The 17055-nt window shown below is 37.9% G+C and overlaps 1 protein-coding gene across 3 annotated transcripts in view; it reads right to left on the bottom strand.

The window, feature by feature from the left end:
* Nucleotides 1-17055, bottom strand: part of PELI1 (pellino E3 ubiquitin protein ligase 1) — a 130539-nt gene that overhangs the window by 33177 nt on the left and 80307 nt on the right. Inside the window, exon 1 of one of the 3 annotated variants that reach the window (XM_031467131.2) lies at nt 15715-16045. The exons of the other annotated variants lie outside the window; for them this stretch is intronic. The gene's annotated coding sequence lies outside the window, so the exon portion shown is untranslated. Of the gene's footprint in view, nt 1-15714; nt 16046-17055 lie in introns of those variants that run through there. 3 annotated transcript variants of the gene reach the window in all.

The raw sequence follows: 17055 nt of genomic DNA, 5'->3' as shown, positions 1-17055 counted from the left end.
TGGAAAAGGTACCATCAAGTGTTAAGTACATCTATTTTCTACTGCCTAGCAAACATTCACCCTTCTGGTGGTATAATGATATCTTCATTTCCTTTTTGGAAATACATACAGTTTATGTGTATCTGGTGGAGCTGACTACACCCTCAAACTCAATGGCTGGGTATATGGCTCTGTCCCAGACAATCTGAGCTTCACATTCCCTTGGCCACAAGGAAAGTGGGCCAGTATGAGCCAAAGAGATGCAGTGAGACTTCTGCTACATTTCTAGGAAAAAGATGGTTAATCTTTCTGGATACACATGAGGATTTTAGGGGCTGAAGGGACTGAAGTTATCTTTTGCTCATGTAGGGCTGGAGAATAAAGCTAACACTGAGGAAGAAGGGCTAAGAAACATACAGAAATTGAGTCTTGATCACATTATTTGAGCCTTGGGTGGAGCCATTGTTGAAACCACACTTATCCTGGACCAGTTTACATAAACCATTATAAATCCCTACCCCCGCCCCCCCGACCCCATTTACGCTGGTTTGAGTGGAGTTTTCTGTCACAATAGAAAGAGTCTTAACTGATACAACAACTACTTTAAGTGTTTCACCAAAAGTAAATACACTAGGTCACAGAATTCAGTTCCAAAAACAAGGTAAAAACACTCTTCCTTCACAGATGATTCTGGTTTTTCAAAGCCTACTCTTCTTTGCAAGCACCCACCCCCCACTCAGTTCAAAGGCTTCGAAAGACTTTATACCTTCTGCCTGTCTTTACACCTTCATACTGTCTTTACAAAGAAAAAAATTTGAGTAAGAATAAAAAACCAACAACGGAAAAAAGAAATAAGTAACTGGGGGATGGGGGAAGCAAATCATCTATAGAAACTGTAAATAAATCTACAGAAATTATAAACCAGATGTGCTTTTTTACTAAAGGCCTAAATGAGAGTCAGAGACTAAAGCTTATAAAAACAAGTAGATTTAACTACATCTAGAATCTAATACAAAGACATCAAAATACCAAAATCAAAGTTCCTATTCAAAAAACAGCTGATAAAATGAAAATTCAAAGAAAAACTCCTTGGGAATTTGAGATGTTAAGATTTTTGAAAACAGACAAATCCCTACATAATTTCAAAAGAGGTAATAATTAATCAAAATAAAAAATTATTGATTTTAGGCATACAACATACTATTCCGCCCCCAAGTCATTCTGAAAATTTTAGCCAAAGAGGATTTAACAGAGTAAGTAAATGACAACAACTAAAGTCACTTAAGAGTAATATAAAATTAGTACTTCCACTTTCTAGGGATTTTGGTGACTTAACTCCTAACAACAAGGGGAGAAAAAGAAATAATACACATGAAGCAAAATGGAATTAAGATGTGTATCTTTGTGCTTCTCAGATCTTACTGAAGTGAAATTTTACCTGCGTATTTTAGATCTTCTACTTTTTAAACACCAAGTGTGAGTGCTGGAATGAATTATGATACTCTTAGGATCACAATGAGACCATTAATTTGTAGTCTGTGTGAAAAAGGATACAATAAATTCTTAGTAGTTGAGATGAAGTAAAACAGAGTGGTTAAAGCAGTTCTGGAGCCTGACTGCCTATGTTGACTCCTGGCACTGTCATTTAATAGGTGTGAGACTTGGACCAACTTTACTGAGGCTCAGTTTCCTCCTCTGTAAACCTAAGATAATAATAAGTAATAATCTTAGCATGCATGCAGTGCTTATCATAAGTGCCAGGCGTTTTTCAAATTTTTTAACTCCTTCATAGATGTTAACATTCTTAGGAAATAAATAATAATATCATCTGTTTTATAGATGAGGAAACTGAGGCCTAGATCAGTAAATTACCCAAGCTCATACAGCTAATCAGTGGTGATAGGGCTGGCAGCTGGCATGGGAACCTGAGAAGACTTAGTTAAGAGTCTATAATGTAAACATTACAGTCTATTACCTGTCAACAACACAGTATTACCTACCTCAAAGAGTTCTTATGAGAATGAAACAAAATGCCTGGTACAATGTAGTAACTCAATAAAGGTTTGTCATTACAGTTCTTCTCACAGTCAGTTTCTATTTACTTGAATACTTATATTGTTAATTATTTTTAAATGATTACTTAAATATACAAATTATTTCCTCCTGAAGAGAATGGGGGGGGGTGCAATGCTGGAAATTGATTTTTACGAAGGATAACAAATCATCTTCAAAAATTTCTGTGGTCTAATGAGGCTCCCATTAGACCCTGAGCATCAGTTACTCAAATTTGAGTTACCTTTGAGACATGCTTGGGAAGAGTTAGAAACAATTATATATACAAGTCTGGAGCTTGGGTTGGAAATATAAACTTGGAAACCTTCAACACACAGATGAAAAGAGTATGGAGTAAGAGAAGGAAACCTAAGACAGCCTTGAGGAATTAAAAACCTTAGGAGTCTGAAAGAACTTAGCAGTTTCTGAAAGAGATAAAAAAAGCAACAGCATCAAGATGCTCGTGTGCAGTATACTGTGTCCTGAAAGTGAAGAAAAATGTTTCAAAAAGTAGGAAGTAGTCAACAATGTCTACAAATGCTGCTGAGAAGTCAGGTAAGATGAATAATGAAAAAGTGTCACTGAATTTAACTATATGGAGGTAAGTGATCACAGCTGTTTCAAAGGAACAATACGATTTTATTTTATTTTGAACATATGTGTATATCTTTTTATCAAGAATAGCAAGCTAGCAGTTGAGATATGTTGGTAATTACACTGATCTTCCTTCTTTTCCCCTCCAGCCTCCATAATACCCATCTCCAATGAGCTATACTGGTTAGCTATTCCACAATGAGACTGGTCTAACGGAACTTCCCTGATTGCAAGCTAAGCGCCATATTAGGTTCTAAGGAGACAAGGAAAATCTTGTTCTTAAGAAACTTACATAAAACAATTCAGTGTCAATGTAATATGGTAAAAGCAGTGTCTAGGCACTATGGAAGCAAAGAACACTTGTCTCAGTTCAGGGAATAGGGGCAGACTGTTTATGTAAGAACAACACCCACTCATTCATTTTCTGAGAAACTACATACACTGTATGTTAGACCCTGAGAACACAAAAACAACAAGCTTTTAGATCTCTGTACCCACACAGCTTATGGTTGAGCGAAGTATATCCAGATATGTTAAAAGAGAAATTCTAATACAATGTGATAAGTGAAATAACAGAGGTGTTAACCAAATGTCAGTAAAAAGGTTGAGACATTAACCTAAACAGAGAAGCTGGAGAACATTCTATAGAAGAGTAATATTCAAGATGTGCTTTGAAGGATGGAAACGACTCAGCTAGAGATGTTTATTCCAGGAAAAGGGAATAACATATGCAAAGGTTCAAAATGAATTTCATTCTGGCTTAAGCACAGTAATGAAGAGAAGCTGAGGGAGAAGCTAGAGTGGTAGGTTAGAGTCAATTATTTAAGAATCTTATAAGACAAGATAGAACTTGGAATACATCTTGTAGGGAATGGGGAACCAGAGGGAGGGGACTGACAACTCTATTTTTTTTCAGATTCTCAAATTTAACAAAATAAGCCATGATTCTACCTCTCCTCCAGCCTGTCCTTTGCCTAATCTGTCTGTTTTAGTAAGCGGCACCACTATTAGCCCAGTAACTGCTCATACTAGAAACCTGGAAGTCCTTAATAACTCCTCTCTGTCATCCTCCGTAACCTGTCCATCACCATGTCCTATCATCTCACTTTTTTTTTTTTTTTTTTTTGGTGTGTGTAGGGGGCAGTTAGGTTTACTTATGTGTTTATTTTTAATGGAGGTACTGGGGACTGAACCCAGGACTTTGTGTATGCTACGCACGTGCTCTATCACTGAGCTATACCTTAGCTGTAACTTCCCCCCTATCATTTCACTTCTAAAAGACACTTAGCTCCTCCCCACCAGGGTCTTTGTTCATGCTGGCACAATACTATCCTGCTCTTTGCCTGGCTGGCACCTTCTCACACTTGAGATAGCAGCTTAAGTGTTAATTCCTTAGAAAGCTTTCTCTAACCACTGAATATAACACAGGATCCCCTCCTGTTATTTTCTCTCATAGCACCTTGTTTTTGTATTTACCTGTATTTACTTGTTTTTAGTATCTATCTTCCTCTGTAGTCTGTGATTTTCATTAGGAAGGAACTGTCTCATTCTGTTCTCTCACCATATATTCAATGCCTGCACAGTGCCTTCTACCTAGTAGGCATTCAAGAAATAGTGGTTTTAGGGAAAGAATTTTTAGGAAAATAACTTTGAAAGCAGTATGGAGGATGTGTGAGGAGGAGGAGGATGTGAGGAACATGAGGAGACTAGCATCAGCAAGATCAGACAAAAGCAGTCAGGTAAAAGGAGATGAGCAGCTTACCTAAGATGGTTTAAGTTAGGATGGAGAAAAGCAGTATTTGAGAAGCGAGGCGGAACTGACAGGTTCCTGGCTAGGACATGTAGAGAGTGAAACATTAACTCTCATCAGGATTAGAGGAGGCAGAACAGATACGGAAAGAAAAAGAAAGAGATCTTTTTGACTATGGTAAGTTCAAAGAATTTTGGATTAATATGTCAAGTAGGCAGTTGAAGATTTAAATGTAGCATATGGGGCAGGCGGGGGGTAAGTGGGGGTGCCCTGGGCAGGGGGAGGAATAAAAAATCTATACTACTTCCCTCTCTTTTTCCCTCCTCTACAAAACCAAATCAGGATGCCAATAAGAATAATAAAAATAGCTTCTAATTTTTGAGCACCTACTTTATGCCCCACACTGTGCTGAGGGTTTTATATATTACTTCTGTTTCTTTCAAAGTATTTCAAAATGTATTCAAAGCTTTGAGAGATTAAGTAAACTGAGTCAACTGCCCAAGGCGCTAGGGCTGCTATTCCATGGGGGAGGGATTTGAATGGTTTTTTTTTTTTTTTTTTCAAATCAAAGCCTCTTTTTATTACACTACCTTTCTCTAACTTGAATAATCACCTATCAAGTTGGTTCTGAAAAGGGAAAAACAGCGAAACTAAAGAAGCTGTCAGACTGAGAAAACAGGGAATGAGTCTAGGAACAAGGGTCTTCAAAATGAATAAGTTTAATGAAACTTGATGTAAAACAGTTAGGGAGAAAGACGTGGAGTTAAGATTTAAAGACCTGGCCAGAAGGAACCTCATATTATCATTGTGCTTTTATAAAACAAAGTGTGGTCCACTGCATATAACAGTAGCACATCTGGGACCTTGTTAAAAAGGCAGAAACTCAAGGCCCATCCAGACTTACTGAATCAGAATATGCATCTTAACATGACCCAGATAATCTACATAATATATTAATGTCTGAGAAGCACTAGGTCTGATACCATTACAGAGATGAAAACACTAACCATGTCAAAAAACAGTTTGCAGAGCTAGAACTCAGGCCTCTTGTCTCTCAGTTTAGTATTCGTTCTACTTCGTTGTGTGCCCTCCAAACAGACACAACATCACTTAGAACTTCACTAACCTGAGGTTTCTGCCATAGAAACATTTAAGGGTTGAAATGAGTTGCTCAAATTATTACTGATCATTCTGACTTGTTGCCACTCGACTTGGAATTTTAAGTATCCCCACAAATTTTCTCCAATCGTTTGTTCTTAACATCACAACATATCTTAGACCATTTGGGCTGCTGTAACAGAATATCATAGACCAGATGGCTTATCAACAGAGATTTATTTCTCACAGTTTTGGAGACCGTGAAGTCCAAGACCAAGGCAATGGCAGATCTGGTGTCAGGTGAGGGCCCACTTCTTGATTCACAGATTGTCATCTTTTTGTTGTGTCTTCACATGACAGATGAGGCAATGGATCTCTCTGGGGTCATTCATAAGGTCACTGATCTCATTCACGAGGGCCCTGGTGACCTAATTGCTTCCCAAAGGCCCTACCTCCGAATACCATCATATTGGGGATGAAGTTTTAACATATGAATTTTGGGGGAACACAAACATTTAGTCTGTAGTACTATGTGAAACATTAACGTGCTATCCCTGACCAAAAAGAATTCTCAAATTTGCAAAGTAAGTTTCAACTCTGAACACTTGTATAAAAAGACAGTAAAGACTCGAAAAGAAGAGACTTCCCATAGACAAATTGTTTAAAGTCATGGAATCATAGAGCTGGAAGAGACCCTACAAGGTTGAGGTGACAGGTGGATTTCATCTAGACGGCCAACCATTTAGCTGCTGACAGTGCCATCCCAAAAAGAAGTCTAAAGCTGGTTTAGGGTCAGCCATTAGCTATATCCGCCATCAGTTGGTTTCAAAGAGAACTCTCATTAAGTTGCTGAACTTCCTTGTAAAGAAAAGGAAACTAAGTCTCAGTGAGGTTAAGTGAAATATATGAGGTACATCCTAAATAAATGGACCAAAACTCTATGTCTCTTGACTTATAGTATAGTGGTTTTTATCTTGCATCATCCTGCTTCTTTCTGGTACATTTATTCAATAATAACAATTAAAGAATCCTTTTCAGGTAATAGATAATAAAAAAAAAACCCAATTAACATGTAACTGGGAATAAACAAGTCCTCAGAATGTACAAGTCATATAATAAACACTTACATATAAGTACATTCAAAGATTTAAATGAAGTCTACAACCTCTAAGTTGTATCATTGTAATCAATGAATGATCTCTGACTCAGCTTGTTTTCTGACAATTTTACTTCATGGTGAGTTTTTCCATGTGACAATTCTTCTTTAGAGTTTAGCCATGATGACTCAGGTACCTAGATGCTATGAAGGAGCTTTCAATTTAAGACGTAGGAGGAGAATGAGGGGGCATACTGAATCATTAACAGCCTACTTAGTTTTGAAACCTAGCAAATCCTTTTTGGAAGCCATTTTAAAGACAACTTCAGGAAGCAAATTCTGGCTAAGGCCTTAAAAGACTGGTGTTTAAGAGCTGAACTATATGCAAATAAAGTGGCAAGCCATTTCTAACAGATACAATCAAGAAGCTTCAGCAAAATGTGATATTCTTTTTGTTAAGTGTTAGTGATGAATTTTTTTAAAAAGGTCTGGCATAACTGAAGTCACAGATCTGCTCTGTGTTGTATAGCTTAAGAGTCTCACCTCAAAATTCATTACTCCTTCAGTGAGCTGATAGGACTAATTTACAGACTGAATCATCCCATTTTAAATGAAAATTACAGCAATAAGTAAATTTTAAAAGCTTTCAGATACATGAAGTCTGTCTATAGGACTGTGGTTTCTAATTAGGAGCAGCCAATACTTTATTCAAGACTCATATTTCACATGCTGTCTCATGAAAAACTTAACTAGTTTTGTAATTTGTACGTTTTGGTCCTCTGGTAAATTTAAAGTATGGTAGTGAGAAACAATTCAAAGAAAAATCCACTACATTAACTGTAGTCTAAAATCAAAGAAAATCAGCTTTTAGTGTTTCCAGTACATGCAGTTCATTAAATCTGGCATAAACCCAGAGGAACATGAAGTACTGTGGATAGTATCTGCCAAGAACCAGGAATATAACACTAAGGTTTTGAAGAACTATACATCTCCAATTGTTTTCACTTATTGTGAAAAAGTAAAATTAAGCTTAATTGTGCCTTTTGAAGATTAAGCCAATTGACATGTTGAACACTACAGCTAGCAAAAAATCAGGGCCAGTCATCTCTTAATTCACTCCATGGAAAGAAGAAGTTATAAATGACTCTACCACATTACCGATCTTTTTATCCTTTCCTCTTGACTGTCAAAAAGTAGCTCAACAAAAGTCCAGATACAGTTTTTACCCAAGGCCATTTATGACTATTATTACAGTGATGACGAAGTCCCCGATTGTTTGACATTTTCAGAAAAGACAACATACACCAAGAGTGAAAACAGCTGAAAATAGCTTTTAAAATTCCACTACACTAGTTTAGGTATAAGTTCTAGATGGATGTAGGATTAACTTAAGAGGCTTTCAAATCAATGAGTTTATTACTATTTCCTATATTACTCAATTCAAAAAGTATTGCATCCCATTGGTTAGTTATCACTTAGTGTCTAGCTGATGGAATATAATATCTCTCCACCAGAACACACACCAAAATAAAAAAGGGGCAAGAAAAGAGAATAAAAAGAAGCTAAGTAGGTAAGACACAAATAGAAAATTATACTTGCTATCTACATGTCACTTCTTTAGGCCCTTAATTCATTCCAGGAGCACTTTATAAGTACAAAAAATGGCAGACAAATGTAAAAAACATTGTAGAAGAGCAATGGGCACTACCCAAGCTGGCAAAGGAAGATAAACAGAGCTAGTGGTGGAGTGATGGAGAGATGAAAGTGAGAGAGAGATGAAGTGAGAGACAGGGACATGGAATATGAGTTATCTGCAACACACAAGGTAAAAGGAATCTGATGCTGCAAACATCTACAGAGCCTAAGTAATAACCTGAATTTCCAAATAATTCTTAACTCTTGTTAATCATTATCATCATCATTATTATTATTAATTCCAAAACGAAATATAGGTTTTATCATGGTCAAAATGTTTAAGTCAACATGAATGTCCCTTATGCAAAGCAACCTATTCCCCCCTTGCAATGGAAGCTGTAATATCATTACTATCCTTTACTTTGTAAGTTTGTGTCTTAGCTCATTAGGTCACAGACACTTATGTAGATCCAAGTTACAAGAATTATTTACTCATGGTCATGTTTATTATTTTGTGAGAGCCAGTTTTTATTTTCTTTCCTTTTCTTGCTCCCTCTCCTCTCCCTCTTTCTCCTCCATCATAGGTTATTTATTCATTCCACAAAAATAGAAATGAAAAACAGATTCATAATCCTACCACCAAATCGAAAGACTGAAAGCTATTTCTAAATTGAGCCACACATCAGCATGACCACCGTCTTAGATTTCAAAGTCCTTTCTGAAAAACTACCACCATTTTATTTTATAGATGAATCAAAGATAGCTTGTTAAAGACTTTCAGAAGTAACAGAAAGCCCAGAAATTACTTAGGCTCTGTGTTCCATGCCAACGGATTAACGTTTAAAACACATTAAATACTCCAGCCTATCAGCTTAATCCTGATAGTATATGCAATATATGAAGAAAGGGTCTGGCTATCTATCTACCCACCTATAGGATAAAAACTTTGAGTGAATTAAAGACTACATTCCTAACAATTTTCTGAAAAAATGCTTAAAACAGAAGCTTTGTTAAAGTATTCCTTATACAGTTTTATATTATATGCTTAGTGGTCACTTTTTGCAATTTATTATATAATAAAATCTCACACATTCTACTTAATCCCATTAAATTCTACATATTATTGGTTGAAGAAAATATTGTGCCCTCCATTACGCATAATTAACCAGAAAAAGAATGTTTTCTTTATTCAATCTTATCAATAGAGTAAAAATCATTGAAATAAGTTTAGTTTCTCAGGTTGGAAAACTTATTCCTATAAAAAATGAACTAGTATAAAATTCAAAACTAGTAATCTCTACATGTATATTGTCCTATAAGCAGAAGGTTTTTTGAAAAAAATCCATATTTATGGAGGGGTTTTGGGGGGACTTTCAAACATTTGGAGGATGAGATTTCATTTTTCTTTAATTTTAATAAAGATTTTAAAAGAGTTCTTTATGGGAAATCAGCATGTTCTTGAAACAACTACTAATCTGAGGACTGATGCATGAATACAAGACGACTTGAAAGCCAGACTCCTCTCCAACTAAATGTGTGTTAGTCTTTCAGTTCCCAAGTGTATGCCATAGCAACAAGAAAGTTATATAATTTCATTATATTATAAATGCTATCTCTTTAGTCTTGAATGCATGACACAAATGAAACTTATCTGCAATGACTGTTTTGAGTACTTAAGTATTAGGAAATGTACATGGTCTTCTATGTACATGTGTATGTGTTTTAATGTATAAGACAGAACTTAAATATCCAAATAAGTATGGTCTCTTCCATATTAAGTCACTCTCATAAATTATATCCTTATTCTAAATGGTGCAACAGTTGTCCAGAACATTATTAAAACTCCTTTTTAGTCTATAGGTGGATCTGATTTTTAAAAACAGTAATTGCTTTCTCAGAGTGGATCTGACTTTTAGAAATAGCCTGAAGTTATTTCCTATTTTCTTTCTGTCAAAATCCTTAGTCATATCTGATAAATAAAATGAGATACCACGTGGCTAATACCCTCTTTTTCCTTAAAAGCAAGGAGCAAATAGAAAATAATGAGCTATTTTCATGTGTGGCTCTAAAACTGGCTTAGAAGGCAATTAAAAAAAATTCCAAATTGAGTAATTGCTGAAATAAGTGTAGTTTCCAGGGTGACTAAAGTAGAAGACTTATTTTAGATTAATGTATAAAATAAATATTCTTACTTTAAAGGAAAGACAGGCAACCAGGTTCTACACAATCTGGTCTCCTCTACCTTCCCTTTATCTTTCTGACTACCTCCTGCTAGTCTCTCTGACCCAGACACACTGGCTTCTTGCAGTTCCTTGCGTTTCAATCAAGCTCTGATCTCAGGGCCACTGTACTTGCTATTCCCTCTGCCTGTAATGTCCTGCCTCAAGATTACCCGCAAGGCTTACTCCCTCACCTCCTTCAGGTCTTTACTCAAATATCTATCACCTTCTCAGTCAGTCTTTTCTGCATCCTCTTCCTATCCCATTACTGACACCCCACAGATTCCTTCTTCCCTTCTCTGCTTTATCTCTGTGTATGTGTGTAAAACTGTTAATTATAGAAATTTGCAAACATATAAAAAAGTAGAGAGACTGTAAGAAATCTCATGGATCCATTACCTACTTTCAACGATTTTCAGTATGTGGCCAATATTGTTTCATCTTTGCTCCTCTCCTCTTCAAAGTATTTCACATAACCCAGGTATCATATTTTACTCCAAAAATACATTGTATCTCCAAAAGGTAAGGACTCTTGTTTAAAAAACATAATACATTATCACACCCTCCAAAATTAACAATTCCTTTTTATCAAATATTCCATCAATGTCCAAATCTCTCCAATTTTTCATCAATGTCTTTTTCATAGTTAATTTGCTCAAAGCAGGATAAGGTCCATACAATGCATCTGGTGGTGGATATGCCCCTTTAGTTGCTTTTAATCTTATATTCTCCCTCCCTCTCTTATTTCTTGCAAAAAATACGTCATTTGTCATTAAAACACAAAATATTTTACTTGTTTTATTGCCTGTGTCTTGTTATTAGAATGTAAATACCATAAGGGAGAGAGTTTAGTCTGGGTGATATTAACATCTAAACCAGAGCCTGAAACATAAAAGGCATTGATAAATACTAAATGAATATTTGGCACTCATGCCAAAAGCCCACTCCCCATCCAACAACAGAAATTGCTAATCACAGCACTCTTTCCTGCTGAGTCTGAACCAGGGCTCCCAGTTTTCTAAACGTAACACTCCAAGTAGTCACTTTCAGGCAATCAGATTTGATACCCAAGGTGAAATCTATTGGCTATACATCCTTGCTCTAGCCCCCTGCAAAGTAAGAAGTAAGTATACATCTATCTCTAAAATAGATTCAACATACCTTATATGTTGAAATTTAGCTAAAGTTTAGCATAATAAATTTGACTATTTGATTGACTATATTTCTTGTCAAGTATGTATAACATTTCTTACCTTATTTTGACAATTTAGGGGAAAAAGCAAATTGTAGCCAAAAAATTAACAGAAAAAGAAACTGTGGAACATGGTGGGAAACTGGGGGCACTACATATTTTTAGAACTAGCAACATCCCAAGAGGTTCATTATAAAATAAAAATCAGCGATAAATTCTTTGAAAAGGAAGTAAATTACATGTGTATTCCATTAAAAACTATTTTTTAAACTACATGAATGGTCAAGATTAACTGGGGAATGACTAATGTCAGGATTTTCCCATTTACAGGCAGCAGCAACATATTCTATTTTTCTGTAAATGGTATTTTGAGGTGCAAAAAAGTATTTTAGGGGTGATAAAAGGAGTACTATCTAAAACTATTTCTCTCAAGTGGAGTTCATTGTGGCAAAAAATATCTAAGACATCATGTACAACATTCTGAAAAAATAATCAGGTCTTCTTAGACTTGTTTACAATTCACTTCTCTTAAATTACCTGATGAAGCTCTTTTCCTCTTAAGTTTACTTCTAAAGGAAGCTATGCTAATTGAAAGGCTCCAACTAGATGTTCATGTTTCATTTACTTCTATTTAAAAATCAGAAATCCCCTGACATTCACTCAAGAAATCTTGTGCTTTCTCTTTATTACTTTCAAATTCATTCAACAACAACAAAAAAACAACAAAAATAGTAGGACCTACTAAGTGTCAACTATTTTCAACTTTTGGAAAGAACAATTATTAGAAGTGGTCTTTCAAGAGAACGTAAAAATAGCTAGTGGTATAACTTGAAATTATATCTAACTCTGTGTCCATTACTTCTTGTTCTGAGGTTCCCACACATTAGTCTGGGGGAAGTTGTTCTCTGGCAGAGGTCAAACTTAGAAGAAAAAACAATAACCTCCCCAATACCACATGTGTAAAGCAAATCTCCAACAACCAAAATCCCTTGAAAGAATAATTTCTATTTACTTTTCCTGCGTGATGTATTTAGAGGGAATCTGGGAAAGATGGCTAGAGATCTATAAACAGAAAGTGCTAAGTGGAATTCACTGTTTATGGAGTTTAGCTAGAATTTTGTCCCCTGTGTAATGTTGCCAGGAATCTGTAATACTGTACTCTTTAAAAACGTCTTCAGTAGGTTTCGTTCATTCTATCAATTTTCTTCCTTCTTTCTACTGGCTTTTAAATTTGTCTTACTCTCCTCAGTTAAAATTAAAAAACATAAATGTAACTTTACAGAATAACTTTTCCAAAGAAATGCTTAGAATCATCTCTCAGTGCCATTGTGTACGTGTCATTATGTTTTCAGATATGCAGTTAAAATAGACGTAATAAAATAATCCATATAAGCCTGTGTGATTTAATAAATATGAGAAGAGGTCTATATAGATGTCCCACAGTAAATGTATGTATGTGAGACTGTTAGAAAGATAGTTTTCAATTCTAAATCCTCCAGCTGAAAATCTCTATCAGCTACAGAAGTTTCTGTCTGAAAACAGTTGCTCACAAAGCAGTATTACTATAGTCCTTAACATCTGACCTAGTGGACAATCACCATAAGGTATATTCTGAATTGACAGACCTCAACATACTGGTGACACTCTGACAACCTGAAAGGATGCTGAAACAAAGTCGGATGGAAACATATTTAAGCCTCCCCTTGAAACTTGGTTCAGCAGCATTCAGCAGTACCTGCCCTGTCTTTCTGCCTTTTTCAGTTATTTCCTTTAAGGGATCCCAAAGAAACTAGGAAATCTGCAATGCCAGTTTTTGACAGTCAACACTAATTTCTGCCTTTGGACTCCAGTGACTGAGCAGACAGTGTGTTAGTAGATTCCTTAAAGTACAAATGCCTCTGGTAAATCCGGTCTGTAAATGCTACAGAAAAAGTTCAATATAACCAATATAGGTCACTTAAATGCAATTTTAAGGGGAGCACAGATTTCTCCCCTCTCCCCCACAAATCTGCCACTAAGGCATAATTCCCAGCTCACTTCTTTTTTTCCCAAGTCAATAAACACTACTATTATTACATTACAGCATTTCTGTAACACTACTAAAAACCTAGGTGAGTTTTCTCTTTAAAAATCCTTATATTTATTAGATGAAGCATTATAACCACTTTATTAGGTACAACTTTCCATACACTTAACTGTTCTATTTTTCAACTGTTTGCTTTAAATTCAAGATTTCTTTTAACATACTACAGAAAGGGGATAGGTTAGAGGGTTGAGGGAAAAAAAACCAAAATAACAAATATCTTTTTTTTTTTTGATATAATCACCAGAATCTAAAATCCGGGGGTGGCTATAAAATACAAAATTAAATTCAAGAGAATTTAAGATAATTGAAAGTACTGTTACTGCAGTTCTGACATTATTCACCTCAGGAAACAGCTAGTAGAAATGATGCTTGATTTAAATTTTCAGCACCTTCTAGTTTGGTTCAACTACCAAAATAAACAAACTTGTCCTCAGAATTAAGTATTTTACTCCAGAAGAAGTTGTTGGTGTGAATTTTTTTTAAAAAGGAATTCATATGCTGTATTTGTACAAGGGCAATGTTTTGAGAGATGTAAATCTGATCACTCTGAGAAAACATTTTCTGTGTTAGTTATAAAGAAAACGTCATAAACTGAAACAGAAAAACTGAAGAAACTAAACCTCCTCCACAACTCAAAACTTTAAATTTACACTACTATGCAAACTAAAAAAAAAAGAGAGAGAAAGAAAAAAACCCAACAAAAAACTCTTAACGTTTCTCCTCAGTTATAGAATACATATTCAATGTAGAAAAGGACAAAGCCAGTTCTGAAACAAAAGATCAGCTGCTATGAGAACAAAACAACATTTTACAGAACAAGAGAAGTACACAGCCTTTGAACCAAAACAAACAGATGACCTTTTTGTACACTTAATGCTTCAGTTCTTAGCACAACCAGCGCCTTATGGATAGTGTTCACTCAATTATTTGATGACTAAACGACAGGAGGACTGTTGGTGCTATTAAAACCAAGATACATTTCTTTGTGTGTAGTTTAAAATCTGTTAAACCTACATTAAAAAATCCGTCTCCCCCACCCCCATCATGGCTTTCTTGCCTCCTACGAGACCTGCATGTACAAAAATAAAAGTAGATGAGTGAGGTGAGTTTATGATGTACAGTATTTTCCCCACTCGGAACATTTTTCAAGAGTCCTTTGAGGTTTTAAGATTCAAACACTATGTAATAAGAGTTATTATTTGAACTACCTAACAATTACACAGACTTCTTTTAGACTTCAGTTAACCTGTAAGTAAAATGAGTATCTTTAACTTTTCCACGGGGCACTGGAGAACAAGTTCTTACTCATAAATGCTTTCAGATCCTCAGACACCAGGCGCGGTGGTAGATCACGCATATCCATCAATTAGAGAGCTCCTCTGGACCTCAGTTTACCCACTTACGGAAGCTGGTGTTTTAACTTGTTTCGTAGGGGCCCCGGAGGTGTAATTAATTAATGTTTTTAAGTGCTGTGAGATCCAGAGATGAAAGGAAACGCGAGGGACACGCAGAGATGATGACAATAATCATAACAATAAAAAGAATGACTAACTTGGAAGTCTGTGTTACGTAAGGAAGGAAAAAGAAGTTATCAGATTCTCACAAACAAAAGAAAAGCCCACCGCCCCCTTTGTTTCTTTTTCATTTCTGTCTTGCTCCCCGCCCCCGCGGATCTCCTCTCGGGCAGCTGGCGGCCGGACGCCGGGCGCAGGGCGCGGGGCTCGGGGCTCGGGGCTCGAGGCTCGGACTTGGCTGCCGCGCGCCCGCTCTCAGGCGAAGGGGGAGGGCGCGCCGGGCCGGCTCCTGACAAAGGCGCTTCCTCCTGCGAGGGCGCGGGATGCAGGCGCCGCAAACTCAGCGCCCGGGCCGCCTACGGCGCGGGGGCGCGCAGGCTGGCGGGGAGAGGCGGCCGGCCGCCCGGGAAGCCTCCGAGGAAGTTGCGCGCCCGCCTGGCCCGTGACCCTCGGTGGCCCCGCCGCGACCCCTCCCGTGGCGCGCTGCGGCCACACTCACCGGACAATTGCTGGTGGCCGGAATCCCAGCACGGCCCCGAGGCGTGGAGCGAGGGGGTGAAGTGTGCGTGCGCGTGGAGCGCGAGCAGACAGCCCGGCGTTCCACCGCCGCCTTCCTCACCAGCCGGCAGAGCCCGGTGAGGGGAAGTTGGCCACGGAGCCGAGCACTGAGGAACCGCGGGCTGAGGGAGAGCCGCGGGGCCCGCTTTGTGATGCGCTCCCGGAGGACTCGAGGCAAATCCGAACGCGCCGCGCGGCTGGTGCTGCTGCTGGAGGCGGCGGCGGCGGCGGCGCCCCCCGACGGTCCCTCCGCCTCACACCGCCTCTGGGTCACTGACACACACTCCGAGGGTGGGGAGGAGACTAGCTGGAGGGCGGGGCCGGAGGGAGGGGACGGGGCAGGGCCACAGCGGGAGGCGGCGTCGCGGCGCCGAGTGGTCTCTTGGGAGTTGTAGTTCTTCCACCAGAGAAAAGAAGGGATACATTGTTGAGGACGCGTCCCGCTCGCTCTGCACTGCGCATGCTCGGGGGGAGAGGTTCGGCCCCACTGTTACTATGGTCACCGACACACCGAGGAAGGGAACGTGTTCAGTGCTGCTGGTGACTGAACAAGGCCCTCCTTGTATTATGGATCCTGCTCTTAGCTAGTCCTTCTTCCTTCGCTCCACCCCCAACTTCTAGCCTCACCACTCACAAGTGCCCAGTGAAATCTGACTTCTTCACCATATCTTTGTCTTCCCTGTTGCTTAATTTTATCCCATAAATTTCAAATCACAAATACCCACATCCCTCCCTTCCTTTATGCCTTAAATTCAAGGTTTTTTTTATGTATTCGTTTTTGTTTTTTTAACCTAAAACTTGTAAAAATATAGTTGCTTTCAATAACTTAACATAGGTTATAAAACTTAGGAATATCACCACTATCAGATTCCCCTAGTTAATTTCTTCATTCAATTAGTCACGTCTAACTTTAAGGCCAGCAAAGGTAAAGTTCGGGATTAAGATCACTTATCTTACTTGATTGGTGCAAAATAATCCAGATTTTTTAATTTTAAGGCCTACAATGTTTTAAGAAATACAAAATTTCTTAAAAGTATAAGTCCAAAAGATAAATGGAAAGTTGAGAACTGTTTACTGTATATACACTGGCAAACGTTCATTTGGCAATGAGAGAAGTCTGAACCAAGGTCTGAGTATGCTGTTGGGCTGGTCAGCTAAGTCTACACCCATACAGAGCACCCAGGTGTGAACAGGTGGTGCAGAAGGGTGGTGAAAGGTAGGACATGTTACTGGATCCTCAGAGGACTAAAGGCAGCCTGTCCCAACCTCTTTTGTTATCCTT

This window comes from Camelus dromedarius, chromosome 15 (genome assembly GCF_036321535.1).
Source record: "Camelus dromedarius isolate mCamDro1 chromosome 15, mCamDro1.pat, whole genome shotgun sequence".
Classification (NCBI taxonomy): Eukaryota; Metazoa; Chordata; class Mammalia; order Artiodactyla; family Camelidae; genus Camelus; species Camelus dromedarius.
This window is presented reverse-complemented; position numbering and strand designations above follow the sequence as displayed.